Source organism: Antechinus flavipes, chromosome 2, assembly GCF_016432865.1.
Source record: "Antechinus flavipes isolate AdamAnt ecotype Samford, QLD, Australia chromosome 2, AdamAnt_v2, whole genome shotgun sequence".
In the NCBI taxonomy this organism is placed as follows: Eukaryota; Metazoa; Chordata; class Mammalia; order Dasyuromorphia; family Dasyuridae; genus Antechinus; species Antechinus flavipes.
In genome coordinates this window covers 572,873,009-572,890,400 of record NC_067399.1, presented here as the reverse complement: position 1 = coordinate 572,890,400, position 17,392 = coordinate 572,873,009, and the positions used below count along the sequence as shown (strand labels likewise).

The following is a 17,392-nucleotide window of genomic DNA, read 5'->3' as shown; positions in this document are numbered from 1 at the left end:
CCTGATGTACCTCCTTCTGAACTGACAAATACTAAAAATTATCTCCCCAAAAAGTGACTTATATGATAACAGACTGAACATTTGATTTAATGATATGTTATTTCTGCATCAATTTTCTCTATGTAGTTAGATCCTCAACTATTTAGAAAAAGGTTAAAATAAATATCAAACTTAAAAAAAAAGAGTAAAGATGTCATTGTTGGTTAACTACAGTACTATAGTTCTAACATAAGTTATATAAATATGCTACTGATGTTGAAAATAGGATACTGATAAAGGAAAAAAATCAACTCTGATTATCACCTTTACTACAGAAATTTTGACCAGTGTTAAGCAATCATCAAAACAAAGAGGCAAAAGGAACTCAAAAATTACCACTGTCTTAAGGACAAGTGAAGAGCCAAGAGTAACAATGATTTAGAACAGTGGTTCTCAAAGTTTCCAAGTGGTAGAACCCTTTGATTTAAATAAAACTTTGAAAGAAAAAAATCTTCTAAAATATTATTTTAATGTCTATTAACAAATAAGTTAAAATTCATTTAAAAAAACCCCAACAGTCTGCTTGAGGCATAGTTTTAGAAACAAGAATTTAGAATACAACAGAGGAAAAGGAGAAAAGGTAATAAGCAATATTATCTAATAAACAGCACAGATTAGTTGAGACAAAAATAATTTGAGTTTGAATAAAGCTTGGCATATGATGCAACGAAACCAGTTTATTTACAAAAGCATTTTTAGATTAAAATAGGGGAAAACAAATGGACAAAAAAGAGTACAAATCTGTTGGCATTTCCATAGTGACTTGTTTTTAGCATTTATCATAGAAAAGCCACATATTATTCCCTGACTTGCCACATTGAAGAAACAGAAGTGGTACTTAAGAAAATACTGAAGAATAGCTAGTAAACATAGAAGAAATTCATTTTGGAGGCAACATAGTTTTGATAGCAGTGAGTAGTGATTTTTTTAAGAGGAAAATTGAATGATTGAGAAGCTATCACTGTATTATTTCTGCAAAAAGACAATCAAAAATATACCAAAAACTACTGACCTATTTTCCTACATTATCACCCCTATGAAACACAAGAATGATCTATACATTTTATCAATAGAAAATGCAACACAAAATAGGGAGAGGTATATTCCTTAAAAGGAAGGCTCTCCTCTCTGGCACAAAGAATATTCTGTACAAAACCCAAATGGGAGAAAGATTGCTTATGGCTGGTGAAATCCTTTAGATGCCCTTATTTGTAGGAGATGGTATGTTGATGAATAAAGGCCATGGAAAATACAAAGCATCTGTGATGAAACTGTTAAACAGTCAAAAAAGAGATCTGCTTAAAAATCTACCCAGGACAAAACAAACATAAAAGTACAAATTACCTAAATTATCTGGAGGATATGCATCTGGAGGAATAGTTCAATGGCTTAGTCCCTCAATGTTTTGTCTTGACACAGCAGATGGACAATGAAGTGAACCTAGAACTGAATAAAAAGAAGCACATTGGGGGAAATAGTACAGTATTTTCAGTGAAACACACACACACACAATCCATGTTCTTCAGTGATGCAGATCATGGAATACTTCTTCTCTAAAGAATCCAAAAGTAAATTGTAGCATAGTGCAATTAATGATTTGTAGGTGAGAAATGGCAAAAAGTGTGTTATAAGAAAAATGAAATGAATCATCCACATAATAAGAGCAAAGGATTACAAATGGGACAGCCCACATTCTCTGTATTAGTACCATGTGATGTTGAATGACTCAGGGGAAGACCTCTAACACATTGTATAGATCCTTTCTCTAGTAGGAACATGAGCAATATGGGCAATTATAGAAAAAGAAGGCAAGAATAAATTGTTATCTGTACTATTGGAGGGAGGACCCAAATTATTAAAATCTTCTTTTGCAGTTTTGACTTTTTTTTTCTGTTCCTCAGATATGAATATTTTCCAAGCAGTTTTTGCATTTCATGGCGAGTAGAGGATATATTTATCTTGCAGTTAATGAAGAAGAAAAATACTTCTTGGAAATTTGATTTAGGATGATCAGTTACACAATGATCTTTTCATTTGTGTTAACAGATTATGAGGTGACTACAGTAACACCACTAGCAGAAACATATAAAAATATAAGATAACAATGAAACTACTCCTTTTAGGCCAAAACCACATGTCTTTAGTAACATTTGCTAACCATTGTCAAGAGCTTTGTCAGGAGCTAACCATTTACAGAAAATATTGAGCAATCTCTGAAAGAAGTTTATATTCACACTTAGAAGTAAAAATATTTTCCTCTCATTTCTTTTTTCTCTTCTTCCTCTTGTTCTTTTTTTTTCTTTTTTTTTTGCCAGAAGCAAAAAATAAACAAATGTCACTTTTTATAATAAAAATAATAGGGGAAAGACTCCTTTCCTTGCTTAAGATGCTGTATAACATCTGTTTATAGATATGAAGTAACTTGGAGAAAATGTACTTTCAGGAAAAGACAGTTTTGGAAAGATAGAAAAAAAAGTTTAGCAATTTCTTTAGAATGTATTTATGTCCATTGATTTCTTCATAGGCTTCTGTAACCTGCTATCCCATTCTGGTTCAACTGCTTTCACTGTGTATTCTTCCAGTATACTATCACCCTCTATTCTACCTTATCTCCCTTGCTTCCCATTCCCAACTCTTATTATTTCCCAAGACTCAATCCTTAGTATTCTGGTTTTCTCTATGTTCTCTATTGCAGTGTCCATCCATTCCTATGGCTTCAAGTATAATAAGTATAGTCATAAAATCAGTTAATCAACAATATTTATTAAGTGACTGCTATGTAGTAGGTCAGAAGAATGCAAAGACCAAGATAAAAGAATCTGCTCTTAAATAATTTGAATAATGCTAACTGATGTGGATATGTCTCTTTTTTTAAAGACCTAGCTCACTCCCCATACTGGGGTTCACCATGTGATGCCTATCCAAAGTTCAAGGTTCTCTGTTGGTCTGAGCTTCTAAAAATATACCCTTCCAACTCCCTTCCCCATTAATGTAGTTATTTTTTCTCTCAACAGCCAGAACAGTAGTATCAGATACATGGTCTACAGTACTCATAAAGTCCACAACATTCTGGAGTATGGCCTGAAGGAGATTAAAACATAATTTTTTTATTGCAGATTTTTAATTAATTAACCAATCAAGTAGTTAATTAATGAACTTTTATGATATATAATTAATAATTATTTTTTATAATAATTTAATTAATTAAAAATTTTATAAAGTAAAATATAATTGGAAAATACTTAACAAAATAAATAAAAATATAATAAGACATGATATTACATATTAAAATCAAGTAAATATGTGCTGGTAGGGATTTTTATGTAAAGATTAAGGGTCTCCTTTGAATTTGACATCAGTGAGTTGAGGACAATTAGCTCAAAGCAAAGGCATTTACTAAAATGGTATAGTAAGAAAAATTTCAGAAAGTCTCCCTTAAACTTTTTCTTTCCATTGGGGAAAGAAGAGATACTTAGAGGTCCTGAATAGAGAGTCATATATGTAGAAAATGCATGTGTCCAAGAAAGTTTATGCCTCTAGGATTCCCATATGTAGTAGCATAAGTTGTTGACCTATTAGTATCTTCACCTCTTTCTTGCCTAAACTATTATAATAGTCTCCGAATTGATTTTCAGTCTTCAAATTCCTCTCATTTTCTATCTATCCTTTATATAAGTGCCAAGTTATATTACTAAAGCACAATTATGTCCATGTTATTCCTCTGTTCCCTATATCTTTAGGATCAGCAAACTTTAATGGTTCCCTATTATCTCTAGGATCAAACACAGACAGCTATTTAGCATTTAAAGTCCTTTACAAACTGGCTTCAACTATCTTTTCAGAATTATTGCATATTTCTCCTGTTCACAAATTCTTCATTTCTTTCAAACTGACTTTTTTTTTTTACTGTTCCTCACACATGGCACTCCATTTCTCACTTCCATGCATTGGCTAGTCTCATGTCTAGAATGCATTCCCTCCTCACTTCATCTCTTAGTTTTCCTTTAAAGCTTACTTCAAATACTACCTCACTATGTGACCTTTTTTGTCTCTAAACTTCTATAGCCTACTCCTCTTTGCTCAAATAATCATTATATGTATATATATTATGTATATACATGCATGCATATATTTACATGAGAATATGTTACTCCACTCTAATAGACTATAAGTTCTTTAATGAGGAAAAGATCTGGCACATAGCAGAGACTCAATAGATAATTTGTTGATTGTGTTGTCCCTATCCTTGTGCTTGTCTCTCCTTTTTTACCCCATTCCAATACAGTTTTTGTTTTAAGCTTTAAGTCTTTCTGAGAGTTAAATTGTACTATAATAAAGATCTACTGCTTTAGACATTTAGTGAGTGGTCTGATTCAATTGAGAAACCTCCTTTTTTGACTGATGGTGACAGTAGCTGATTCTAACTGACAGCCTATTAGTACTATGAACTAATGGAAAGAAAAGTATATTTAGACTGAGAACATTTGGTTTTAAATCAATAAATTAAATTAATTAACTATTTTAGTTAATTCAAATAGCTAATTAATTGCCTTCTAGCTAATTGATGTCAAGTTCAAACAAATCTGTACATAAAGATCTCTACCAGTGTATATTAATATGAAGTAAGATTGTCAAGGTATATTGGAGTCAGATCATGTTGAGATTTAAATGATAGGCTAAACAGTGTACTCTACCCTAAAAGGCATTGATATTGTGAGTTTGGATCTTCTTCTTCTTGTTGTTTTAAGTATCATTAGATTTGTGCATTAAGAAAATTATTTGGAGAACCATATGAAGTTTATTTTATAAAAATGGAAGTCAGGAGAAAGGAGACTAGTTAGTTGTATAGCTGTTGGAGGCTACAAAAATCACCTTGTTAGGCACACTGGGAATACAAAGATAAAAAATTATACAGTCTCTGTTGTCATAGAGCTTAGGTTTTCATGAGAGACATGCACAGATAAAGATAATTCAAGATAAATGATGTTGTAGACAAAGGAAATATCCAGACAAATTGCTCTAGCAAAATTTGAAGAGGAAAAGAATATTTTCAACTGGGAGGTGATGGAGATTAGAGAAAAATTCATGGAGGAGGTAAAACCCAAGCTGAACCTTGAAGAAAATAAAGGACCTTAAAAAGCAGAGATGAGAAGGAAATATATTCCAGGAATAGGAACAATTGCCAGTGTTTAAAGGTTGAATATCAAATTGAAGCAACAACTAGTAATCCAGTTTAGCTGGAAAATAGACTATATAAAGGAGATTAATATGAAATAAAATTGTCAATGTAGATTGGAGTCAGAACATGTTGAGACTTAAATGGCAGGCTAAAGGAGTATACTTTATCCTAAAGATAATAGGAAGTCTTTGAAGTTGTGGGTTTAAAACTTGTTGTTTAAAGCATCGTTAGATTTGTGCATTAAAAAAAAATTGTTAGGAGAGCTATATAATGAATGATTTTAAAAAGGGAAAGGCCAGGAGAAGGGTGACTAGTTAGCAATCAATAATTATAATATCTAGGCAAGAAGTTAGAAGAGTCTTAATAAGATGTTAGACATGTAATTGAAGAGAAAGTGATAGATGTGAGAAATGTAAATATGGAATCAGCATAGTTTGGCAAATGACTAGATATTTGGAGATGTGGGAAATGGAAATGTCAAAGATGACTTATTTTCTTTTTTTAAATTATTATTATAGCTTTTTTATTTACAAGATAGATGCAATTTTTCAGCATTGACAATTTCAAATCCTTTTGTTCCAACTTTTTCCCTCCTTCCCCTCACCTCTTTCCCCAGATGGCAGGGTGACCAATACATGTTAAATATGTTAAAGTATAAATTAAATACAATATAAGTATACATGTCCAAACAGTTATTTTGCTGTATAAAAAGAGTCGGACTTTGAAATATTGTACAATTAGCCTGTGAAGGAAATCAAAAATGCAGGCAGACAAAAATAGAGGGATTGGGAATTCTATGTAGTGGTTCATAGTCAAAAGATGACTTGTTTTCTAATCTAGATTATCAGGAGGGTAGGATGGAAGTACAATACCAAGATGATCAACAAAATTAAAGAAGTTGAGAGGAAAATGAAAAGGACAATTACATGGAAAATGAAACATTTTAATTTCTTTCCCAATTAACCATTTCAATGGTGTCTGGTTGTTTGGACCACAAAGTCAAAGTATCACTACTTAGCTGGTGGGAGTGGGTGACATTAGTAGGCAAATCACCTACAAGAAAATTTACAGGCTGTGGTGCTGAGTTTGTATTTAAAATACAAAGTGATGGCAACCACACCATACAATCAATTCAAGTGGTTTATTTCCCACCTTTCCCAGAATGATTTGGAGTAAAATGAGGGAACATGACTGATTTGAAATTTTCTCAAAGCCATTAACCCTGAAAGAATTTGAGAGTATGCCACAGGTAACAAAGTTAAAGAGTATTTTAATCAGATACTTCTTCCTGACAAATTTTGTAATGGAAATTATAAGTATTAAGCAAAAATGACACCTCTAAGAAGAAGAAAATAGTATGTTCACTAATAGCTGCAAAACTCTAGGTAGAATTTCTCTAACTTCGTGATCCAATTTGTAACCTTCCAGGGCATTATCTCAGAAGTTTTGCCTGAAAAAAGGCCTTTCTTATACCGCAGAAAGGGACACATACACTTTCCTTTACCTGGCTACTTAATTATGTAATGATGGTTCCAATCTGTTTGATCCTATTCTTATCTTACTCTGAATTCTTGATCTTCCTTTGTATTGGGACAGACAATCACAAGACTAAGTAATACTTAGCTGGCACCAATGACTTACTTACCTGGTCACAAGAACCCTAAGTCATTTATTCTGACTGCTTAAAAAAATCCATGGAATAACATAAGAAATAATTTAATATAAACCACACAAAAAATTTCAGAATACTTTGAAAATGTTAGGTGTTATAAATATGAAATAATAAATGAAAAGTTTAGTTAATTGGATTAAAAATTGAGAGCTCTCATAAAACTATAAAATGAGAGAATTATGTATCTATTCAGGTTTTTTTCAGATTTTATTTCTGAGGTCAACTGTGAACTGAAAAGGCTGCTGAGGTGGATTCTACTTAGTCTTGGAGTAGTAATATATGAAGTTCTTCATTAAACTAATTTATTTTGACTAGGTTTCTGTTCTCAACTTTATGTATCCACTTCTTGTGAAGGAATAATGGCCTTCAGATTGGCTGTTTCCCGGCAGTTAAATGAAAGTCTGAGTCACTCAGTTTCACCTTAGCCCTTGATATCTCCAGCTGGCCATTAAGTGATTGGAAATACTTTTCTTTGAGCAGTCTTTAAGCTGAGTTAGAATATCAAAAATATAAAAAAATAGATGATTCTATCATATACTTTTTTTAAAAAATAATTTTAATTATTATTATCATAACTTTTTATTTATAAAACATATGCATGGGTAATTTTTCAACACTGAGCCTTGCAAAACCTTCTGTTCCAACTTTTCCCCTACTTTCCCTCACTCCCTCCCCTAGATGGCAGGCAGTCCAATACATGTTAAATATGTTAAAGTATATGTTAAATCCAGTATATGTATACATAGTTATACAGTTATCTTGCTGTACAAGAAAAATCAGATCTAGAAAGAAAGAAAAAACCTGAGAAGGAAAACAAAAATGCAAGCAAACAATAACAGAAAGAGTGGAAATGCTATGTTGTGGTCCACACTCATTTTCCATAGTTCTTTCTCCGTAGCTGACTCTCTTCATACTGAAAAACTGGAACTAGTTTGAATCATCTCATTGTTGAAGAGAGCCACGTCCATCAAAATTGATCATTGTATAATTTTGTTGTTGCTGTGTATAATGATCTCATTTCACTTCATATCAATTCATGTAAGTCTCTCCAGGCCTCTCTGAAATCATCCTGTTGGTCATTTGTAATGACCGCGTATTTAAAATCAGCCGGAGCCAGGAATTCAGGTTAAGGGGAAAATCTTCAATCTTTATTGAGTGAAAGATGAATAAGGATTGCGATAGCAATATGGGCAAGAAAGATTGTGATAGCAATATGGGCAGCTGCGAGAGGAAGCCAGCTAACAGAAAGGGATCTGAGCTGACAAAACCGTCGCAATGGCAATGCAAACAGTCTCTCCTTCCCCTTCCTTTTCCACTCCCCTGCCTCCGCCCACCAAAATCATCATTTCCTATACAATACATCAGGACTTGCACAAAGAGTGGGTGGGTGGGGGGGCATTCTTTCTCTAAGCTTATATATTAATAGAGTATGGTCCAATTACTATTTAGCCTCATGTGCTTGGGACCTCAGTGCATCAACTCAAGCCTCAGCCCATTACAATCATTTCTTACAGAACAATAATATTCCATAACATTCATATTATCGTCTTTTAAGAAGATCAACATTTTCCCAAATTAATAGATTTCTTGAGTATCAGTTGATAACAATACTTTTTCAAATTGTTACTAGAAGCATGCCATCTTTTCAATTGCATTTTGCTATTTAACATATCAAATAGTGACACAAAAAGTATTAAAAAATTTTAAATGAAATACAACACTATGACATATTAAGGCTATTTCTTTTGGGGAAGGAAAGAGAGGAAGGGTGCTGAAGAGAACTGTTATTAAAACATTCTTTTGGATTTGTGTTTCATGAAATGGAAGGAAAACAAGACTACAGAATAAAAAAAGAGTACAAAATACTATGACTATTTTTCCTTTCCTCACTGTTTTCCTCCTCTTTTCTGTTTTCTCAATGGAAATAAGTAGCCCAAGACATTCAATTGCATGATAGTTGTGGTGATCGTGTTACTCCAGTGCAGTCAGGAAAACCTGAGTTCAAATCCAGTTCACATTTTTCTTCTGCCTCTATGTGTCCTGTTCCATTCTCTTCTTCAATTTTCCCCTTTTTTCTCCTCATTTTTTTTCTTCCTATAATGTTAACATGCCTATATATTTATGGATATTACTTAACCCAAACTATATTTCTCAGAGTTAAAAGACTGAAACCCCTTCTCCAAGACCTACTTAGAGAATTTACTTAAGGGGAAATGTTTCAACATTAAAGGGAAAGAGAGAAATCTCATCTAACATTGCAAGAAGCATAGAGTTGTTTTTTTTTTTTTTTTAAATCATTATCTTCCATACTGCTTATGTCAGTATATCTCTCCTACTTTATTTATCCTTTATCTCCTCACAAGTCAGAGAAAGGTGTTCCCTTTTTCCCCTCTAAATTTGACTTTTCTAGCTATCCTCTTGATCCCATCCTTTCCCAAATAATAGTGAAAACTTTACATTACATTGTATGGAAATGATTGGAAATAATATGACACAATTAGAGTCCTGCATTCAACCTCCATTCCAATCAGTCAGTCAATAGGGTAAAGTAGATATTAAGGAACTTTCCTATATCTTCGTCACAATATATGGTCAAATCCTTCATTCATTGGATAGTATCATGGGATTTTGAACCATTGGAGGAAAGACAGATGAGATCCTAACAGGAAAGCCCTGGAAGGAGAATTGTCCCTTGGTGGTAGTGGTGGTGGAGAATCTCTCTTCCTTCCTCCCTCCCTCCTTTCCCCCATTCTCTCTGTTACTCTATCTCCCTGTTTTTTTCTTTACTGTCAGTAAAATCAGTTCTGCAAGTAGGAATTAATTTTGCAACTCTGCAATCTTCCTGTTTTTATCTGCTGTCTATAGATAATCTCAGAATAGGAGAGCAGATGATTCTTTAGGGTTAGTGGAAGTAGAAGTTTCCTCCTGCTTTGTAGATAAACCACCTTGTTTTCCTTATTTGTTATGGCAAGGACAAATGCCAACTTAATTAGTACTGAGCCATTAGCATAAAGAGATGTTTGGGAACATGTAACTAAGAAGATGATAGTAATGATGTGAGTGGTAGAAATGGCCAATTTCTTGTTTTCTTTTTTACTGTGCTAAAATAAGATTGTGACAAGGCACCTAATTGTAGGCAGAGACCTACCAATGATGAAATTACCTAATGGAGCTTTTATAAAAGTAAATAGGTGTTTTTTTTTTTTAATTTACTTAAAAAAAAAAAAAAAGAAAGAAAGAAAAAAAAGAAACCCAACATGACTCATAAATGCTCAAAAACAAGGATATAAGGTAATTAATTAATAAGCCAGAAATGGCTTTCTAAAACAAAGACTTTCTCTGTTTCCATTTCTCCTCCCTTCCTGTTACCTCCCTTCCTCCCCTCCCCTGACAATACTGAAGGAATCTTTGCTTTCCTCTCCACAGCTTCGACTGAAAATCCTCCACCTCTAATTAAGGATTATGATGTGCATTCTGTACCTGAATTCTGACTATTCTGATTAGGGGTGGGAATGGGGTAGCAGAATTCTCATAGACACAACAAACTTTTCAAGTCAGTGAGTATTTGAGGCTTCGGGGAAGATCCTTCCATTCCCTGTTAAATAGTATGTGTGATTCTCTTATCAGAGAACTATTTATTCTAGGTATTATAACAGAGAGTGAAAAGGCTTACATTCTTTGTGGGAAACAAGAAAATGATGAAATTGTGGGCAGAAGTCAATAGGAAGTGTTACAGTGAGAAGACCATTGACTCTGGAGTCGGAAAACCTAAGTCCATATCCTGGCTTTGACACTTCCTACCTGTGTATTTTACCTAGCTATCCTACCTAGCTATCTTGGAAAGTTAGTTAATCCATCTGAACCTCAGTTTCTTCATTTGTAAAATAAAAAAAAACAGACTAGATGATCTATAAGGTCTTTTCTATAGCTAAATCTATGGTTTTGTATAGAAGATTTAACTTTCTTATTTAGCAATATATTTTTCTAACTGCAGTGGTAGCCTTGGCTCACATTACTAAAGTCATTTTTCCTCCTTTGTTTTTTTTTAATTTTATGCCCTTAGAATTTTATGCATCTGCCATTTTGAACAGCAGCCAGGTCCTATTGATATGCTGTTGGTTTAATCTATGCAAAAGCACAGACATATGGAAGGATTGTGAAATGACTGCCTCACATTCCACATGTCCTTTTCCTACTGCCTGTTGTGTTGAAGCAGCTGGCACTGTTGACTTTTTCTACCTTGCCATGATTGAAATATCCCTATTTTATGATCAGTTTATGTCACTACAGCACAATTATAGGTGTATACATATGTATATTATATCAACATATGTATACATATGTATACTTAAATGCACGCATGTAAGCATATACATATACATGCAAATATAAACTTAGACATATACACACATCCATTTTATGTACATACATCCATATACATGTGCATATACATGTACATATACGTGTGTGTGTGGATACACAAACATTCTATAAAGGAAGGTCTCTGGCTTATCAAGGAGGAGGAGAATTTTAAGCCAGGCTTTGAAGGAAGCAGAGATGTGACTAGCCTAGGGAAATCAGAAATAGAAAGGAGAGGATAGAGGAGAAAGGGCAAGGGAATGTGGAGTTTAGTTTTGGACAAGTAGGCTGGAGTTTTATTCCAGCATTTTTGACGTGAGGGGAATGGGGTGAGTTTCCTCCCCAGGAGAATACATTTCCTTTCTGAAACAGCTGCTGTCCCCACATCTGGCTTCTCTACTGATAAAGTGACCCCTATTCCTTTTCTTGGGACCATTGCAGAATCCTGTCATTGTATTCTTCCTTCAACCAGGATCCACCTTCCCCTTTAGTTCCCATGGAAAAAGGGCTAGGCTCCTGATGAGAATAGTTCTTAATTTTGTTTGTGTCATGGACCCCTTTGGAGTCTAGACTTTAGTCTATGGAGACATAGATTTTAGTCTATGCCCCTTCTCAGAATAATGTCTTTAAATGCATAAAATAAAATATTATACTTTTATTATAAGATTATAAAGGAAACCAAAGGTTAATGAAAATAATGTAATTTTTTCCCATCCCAGTTTATAGAGCCCCTGAAATCCATCCACTAACTTAACCCTTTCAGGATGAATTGTGAACCCTACATTAAGAATCTGAGTTCTATGGGGCAGCTAGGTGGCACAATGGATAAAGCACCAGTCCTGAAGTCAGGAAGAACTGAGTTCAAATTTGGCCTCAGACATTTAACACTTCCTACTGTGTGACCCTGGGCAAGTCACTTAACCCCAATTGCCTCAGCAACAACAACAAAAGAATCTGAGTTCTAGGATACATTATTCCAATTATTTTTTTTCCCTTTTTCTCTTCCCTTCCCCCACATTTGTAGTAGAATGATCCTCTTTGTTACAATTCTCTCCCCTTTCATCCCCAATCAACAATGTTATTGTTTTCTTCTTAGTTTCATCTATGAAAGAAAGATAAGATTAGAATGAATGGTAAAAAGAGGAGTACAAAAGGTATTATACTCATTTTATAGTATGAAGAAAGGCATTAATGTGTGGAAGAGTATGATGCTTATGAATAAGACAATCAAGAAAGAAATTTGATGAGAGCAGAGAATTTGGGTTGAAGAAATTTTATACTTAACACTTGAAATGAAATCAATGAAAAGTGGTTTGGGGCAAATTGCTCTCCAGCCTTGATCAGCAAGCTAAAAGCAAAAATACTGTCTGACATATTACAGTTCCCTGAGAGAATAATTTGTTGAATAAAGATATTTCTAATCACTGTTTGCAATAAAAAAATGTTTAATAATGTTTATTCACAATTCTATAACTGAAAATCAACTTTTCCACTTCTCCTTAGGTCACTCTGCACATTATTTTTGACTCTTCATATTTGATGCCAAAGGAATATGTGCTTTTTCAAAGCTAAAGTGCATTAAAATCAATTGTGACTATATGCAGGAGTGGGTAGATGGAACTCCTTGTTAGCTTGGCTAATTAAGACAGCCTGATCACAAGGAGTCAAGAAGTACCCTAAATGAAGATCAAGGAAGCAGCTGTACATAATTTTGATTTTTATGTAATAAAATTCAGAAGCTTTTATAGCACAAAGATATGCTTCTTTTTTATGAAGAATGATCTCAACTAACATCAGCGAATAAAGTTGAAAAATTAATCAAATAAACAATTATTTTATTTTTGAAAGAAGAAAATATGATTCTTCATATACAAAATGAAAAAGAAGAACAAAACAAATGAAGGGGGGGGGGTTATCAGGAACAACCGTTCCAATTATATACTAACAATACTGATACCTTAGCAGAATTAGATGGATACTTAAAAATATAAAATATTTAGGTTAACTAAAAAGAAAAGACTATTTAAGTAATCTGTTATCATAAAAAATAAATTGAACAAGCCATAAATTCAAAGAAAAAAACTTCTACAATCAGAAGGATTTACAAGTGAATTCTCTCAAACATACAAAGAATAATTAATCAACACTATATAAATTGTAATAATAAGAAAATAAGGCATCTTTCCAATTTTTTTCTGCTATACAAAAAAGTGTCTTGATACTTAAACTAAGGAGAGACCAAAGAAAGAAAAATACAGACCAATATCCCTAATGAACATTGATACAAAAATTTTGAGTAAAATATTAGCAAGTAGGCTATAGCAACAGATTAGAAAAATTATACACTAGGATTAGGTTGGGTTTGTACAATGAATGGAAGATTGATTCAAAGCAAGAAAAACTATCAATATAATAAAATAAGTTAATACAAATAATTAAACCATATGATATTAATAGAAGTTGAAGAGGTTTTAAATAAAATCCAATACTTGTTTCTATTAAAAACTCTTCAAGTTTACAAATAAAAGATTTTTCCATAAATAATAATAATAAAAAAGAAAAACCTAATAACAAACATATGTAATGGAAAAAAGATAAAAGTCTTTCCAATAAGATCCAGATAAAACAAAGATGTCTATGATCACAGCTATAAAATAATAAAAAGAAGTTTGAGGGAGTGTAAATAGATAAAGAGGAAATGAAATTATCACTATTTGCAAATAATATGGTGGTGTACTTAGAGAACTCCAAACAATCAAATAACATTTAATTGAAATAATGATTTCTGTAAAGTTGTAAGATATAAAATAAGCTTACATAAATTAGTGGATATCTGTGTATAACCAATAAAAACTGTACTAAGAAGCTTTAGGAAGAGAAAAATCATTCAAAATACCTATAAAATATGTAAAAGTATGTTTATCAAGATTCTCTCATGGATTAAATGAATTATCATTAGTCAGTCAATTGACAAATCATTTATTAAATGTCTATTATGTGCTAGACACCTTTCTAAATGTTAAGGAAATGGTAAAATACAATCCTTGTTCTCTACAGTCTAATTGAGACAAGATAGAAAACAATTATATACAAACAAGCTAGAAAAATAATTATGGTAAATTAGAAATAATCAACAGAATGAAGGTGAAAGTATTAAGTAATGGGAAATACTTCTCATGGAAGGAGGAATTTTAATTGGGATTTGAAGGAAGCTAGGGAAATCAGGAGGCATTAATGAAGAAGGAAGGCATTTTAGTAATGGAGGACAGTCGTGAAAATGTCCAGAGTTGGGACACAGTTGGTCCTGTTTGAGAACTAACAAAAAGGACAGTGTAATTAAATCACAGGATATATAAGGATTGTAAGGTATAAGAAGCCTGGAAAGGTAGCAGGGGACAGGTTGGAAAAGGCCTTGAATGCTATATGAAGGATTTTATATTTAGTCCTGGAGGTAATAAGGACCTAGTGCAGTTTATTGAGTAGGAGAGTGAACTGGAAAAATACTAATTGCTTATGAATAAGTCAAACCAATATAATAATATTACCTTTATTTATTTATTTAGTAATCCAAATGCTGTTATTCAATAATTAGAGAGATGCAAATTAAAGCAAATTTGAGGTAGCACCATACACCATTTAGCAAAATGACAAAGATAACAAAAGACAAAAGTGATAAATTTTAGAGGAATTGTAGTTTAAAAAAATGCACATTAATAGCGGCGCTATGAATTGTTCCAGCTATTCTGGAAAGCAATTTGGAACAAAGCCCAGAGAATCACCAAACTTTGACCCAGAAAGTTGCCTTTGATCTAGTTATATTATTACTATGCTCTTATAGTCCCCAAAAATCAAAGAAAGAAGCCAAAGAGTACAAGTATTGAGGGAAAAAAAAAACATTAGATTTAGTGATTAAGAGATTATTGATAATGTTAGAGAGAAGAGTTTCATTTGAATGATAGAAGATAGATTATAAAGAAGGGGAGAATAAGAGGAAAGGAAATGGAGGCACCTATTATGGTTGGATGACCTTCTCAAGGAGTTTAGGCATAAAAGAGATAGAGGGGAGAAAGAGGATGATCTCTATTAAGGTTGATTAGATCAAATGAAAGGTTTTTGAGGATGAGTGAGACATGGCATGCTTATAGATAATAGGGAATCAGCCAGTAGATAGGGAAAGACTGAAAATAAATGAGAATGGAAGTGATAGAGAAAGCAATTTTCGGGAGAAGCCAAAATAAATAGTATCAAAAGTGTATGTGGAGGAATTTGTCTTGATAAGGAGAAGGGCCACCTCTTTATGATAGGGATAAAGAAAAGAGATAAGGGCAGAGGATTCCGGGAAGATATGAGACTAGAGGAAGGGGAGAGAAGAGGGAATTCTATGCAAATGATTTATTTATTTTAAATGGTGTGTTGTTGAGAGCTGAAAAGATAGGGGAAGAGGAAAGGATAGGAAGTTTGAGAAGAGATAAAAAGATCTGAAAGAGACATAGTGGTAAAAAGAGATAGTGAGGGGTGAAAGGACAGTCTTTTAGTAATGATGGCCCAATAGAGGTATACAATATAAATCTATAGTGGATTCAGTCTACAAGGTGTGAGGATTTTCTATAAGGCAAGAAGTGATCTGCCTGGATAGACTTGAGTTCATTTCTGTGTATTCTATCATTGAATAGTTGGAATCAATTTGGTAATACATAATACACTTAGAAAACCTTAAAACTTTATAAAAATATCAGCTATTATTATTAAATGAGAGAATTAATTGAAAATGCTTTGAAAAGAGCTATCCAAATATATCTTGCCTTGAGAAACTGCTGCTGGGTCACCACAGGGACTGGATGTCTCCTCCCTATTCTGTACCCAGGTATGCAATATGATTGGGTTCAGTTCTGCAGGAGCTTGCCTCTAATAAAAATGGGGCTCTATTTTTCAAGCTCTTTTGCATATGAAATCCTTCAAGTATGTTGCCCTTAGGGATAATTTTACTTAGACTCATAGTCTAGGACCTTTCTTAAAAGTGCGGAGTAAACAGGTACTCAGTGTGCAATACAAATCAAGTATGGAAGAGATTATTTATTCCTACACACACAGGAAAAGTTAAACATTAAAAATACCCCAAACCCTCTTGAGCATTCATTAACAGAACAGGATTACACAATTTACCTTATAAATACTGTTACAATCTTTAGGGAGACTAATATTCAAACCTTACCAAAACACAAAGCAATCAATACTGGTGCTAATTAGGCATTTTACTTTTAACCTTGGCACTGCATGTCCAGATGACGCTTGGTGAATTTCTTCTGATAATTTGGCCAAGCTTCTTGTCAGTAACTGATTTCTCCAATGCATCTTCTGTCATCCCTCAGCTCTAAACTCATAGGGCCCAAGACTTCCATATCATTTGAATTTACAAGATCACTCCCAAGACTGGATCCAACTCAAGATACGTGTTCTTCTGAGTAAAGATCAGGAGAAAAAGCAAACACAAAAAGAGGCAGCCCAATCCCAGACTTAGGCTTGCTGGGGAAGGACAAGTGTTTTTAGTTGTCATGTGCTCACAGTGGCTTAGAGAACAGGGTGGGGAGAATAAGTGATCTGCACTATCTCCACCTGACTCTTAGACTGTAGCCAAATAGATAGATAGGAACTTCTATTAACTCTGGATCCACAACCAATAAAACTCTTGGTCATCTCACAGCGTAGGCCCCTCAGGGATGAGTCCTATTTGGCCAAAAGCAGTTCCCTTAGGTTCCACATGATTACTTGAAACAAGCAATGGCAACTCTAAGTATGCTGGATATGGAAAGGGAGAGGGAGGATAGACCCTGCTGCATGATGATGCAAAAGAAAGATTTGTGATAGTATGAAGAAGCAGGGGATGAGTGACCAATAGTGTCAAATTCTACAAAGTTAAGAGAATGAAGACTGAGAAAAAAATCCCTGAGGATTCTATTATGCTTTTTTAAATTCATTCTATTTCTAAATTTCATCCACAAACTCAATGTCTGGATGGCTTTCAATGTCAGAATGAACAGAAATGACTTCCACTGATTTTGCCTTAGGTATATTGTAGGAAGCAAAATGAAACTTTTCTGACCATTAGTCTTCAGCTCCTATAGGCACATAGCAGTAAATATAAA

The 17,392-nt window shown here is 33.4% G+C and overlaps 1 long non-coding RNA gene across 1 annotated transcript in view; it reads left to right on the top strand.

The window, feature by feature from the left end:
* The window catches only part of LOC127551434 (uncharacterized), an 87,438-nt gene extending 74,359 nt beyond the window's left edge, over positions 1-13,079 (top strand). The window contains exon 2 of the long non-coding RNA XR_007951086.1: positions 12,753-13,079. This is a non-coding gene — a long non-coding RNA (uncharacterized LOC127551434). The remainder of the gene's footprint in view (positions 1-12,752) is intronic.
* The last annotated feature ends 4,313 nt before the right edge of the window (positions 13,080-17,392 follow it).